This window comes from Limulus polyphemus, unplaced genomic scaffold (assembly GCF_000517525.1).
Source record: "Limulus polyphemus unplaced genomic scaffold, Limulus_polyphemus-2.1.2 Scaffold171, whole genome shotgun sequence".
Lineage (NCBI taxonomy): Eukaryota > Metazoa > Arthropoda > Merostomata > Xiphosura > Limulidae > Limulus > Limulus polyphemus.
In genome coordinates this window covers 707,239-708,844 of record NW_013665781.1, presented here as the reverse complement: position 1 = coordinate 708,844, position 1,606 = coordinate 707,239, and positions in this window count along the sequence as shown.

The following is a 1,606-nucleotide window of genomic DNA, read 5'->3' as shown; positions in this document are numbered from 1 at the left end:
AGGCTTTGACGTTATCACGGTCCAAGATATTTCAGTTGGAACAAAGTGAACAATGGAATAAATGATGCTGCTGAAGATGTGTCACCTGAAAAAGCCACTGTTGAAGAAGAAACTCTACCCGGTTTTGAGAAGGGAAACAGTGAAGCCCTTAATGAAGTTACTACCACTGATGTCACTATTACGGATAATAGGACATTTCCTGATGGAACAGATGAACCTCACATGAAGCAGAAGCCAACGAGATGGAGACCAGCACGGAAGAAGATACGTTCCGTAAAATTAAGAGACTATGTTGAATTTTAATTTTGCGTTTGTAAATTCTGTACATTTATTTAAGTTATTGTTAATTAGCTATTGGTTTAATGTAAGTGGCTATTGTTCAGGACGAACAATACTATGGAAGGGGCAGTGTTACGACAGCGGAAGTCACGTGACGCTGGTAACACGTCATGAAATTCTCGAAGGATCTTGACTTTTCCTGGCAACTCTAGTCTTTTCTAGGCGCCCTCTTTTATTGTATATAAGCCCGGGAAATAAAGCGGAGATAGGAAGAGAGCAGATAGAGAGATATAGAGACAGATAATTGAGTGAAGCGAGCAGTAGTGACCATAAGTTAAGTGCGTGAATCGTTGTGAATTATATATAGCGTGTGTTTAAGTTAAAGTGACTGTGGAAATTCTGTGTATTGCAAAGTTGTATTGAGAAAGAATAGAATAGTTTCATTTAAAGAAAGGACTTGTATCACTGAAGTTCCTCGGGAAGAATTTATACCGGAAATTAACAAACGACCAGAGATGTAACATTATGAACAGGGTTTGATAACCACGTGAAGAGAAGGAGCCTTTCATTTTTTCTCAGATTTGGGGGTGAAAGCCTCCTTCTCACTACAAAGATGTCTTAAACATAAATATTGCGAATAAGGAATGGAGTGTATTGTTGTAACATGTTCTACCACTGGGTGAGTTATTTGAGTTATTAAAATAATGCGAAGTCATGTCCACGTTACGATAACGAATTATTATTTTTATTTAAATTAATGTTTGCTACAGCCATATTCAGTTGTAGGCCTAGTTTCATAAACAATCTTTTCAAGATAGATTCCGAAACTAATAGAAGTCTAACTTCAAATACAATATTTCAACAGAATTTCCAAGACTAATAGAAGGTATGCTTAACATACTTAGCTTAGATCAATAAAGAATCTCGCTAACTCACCAAGTAACTGGAGCATGGCCTAGTGATTAGGGCAATCAACTCAGAAGCTGTGGGTCGTAGGCTCGAATCTCTTCACTGAACATGCTTGCATTTTCAGTCCTTGGTGGCATTATAATGTAATGTTCAGTCTCACTGTTTGTTGGTAGAGAGTAGCCCAAAAACTGATGGTGGGTGGTGTTGACTATTTACCTCTTGTCTATCACTCCAAAGTTTGGGATGGCTAGTGCAAATAGCCCTAGGTTAGCTTTTCAGGAAATTCAACAACAAGTAAACAAATCAAGTAATTGAATATCAGAAAAGGCGCTATAACTACAGCTTCTAATACTAAATATAATTTATGATATTAAACTGAATCACTCACTCAATACTCATTAACTAACTGCTTCACTGC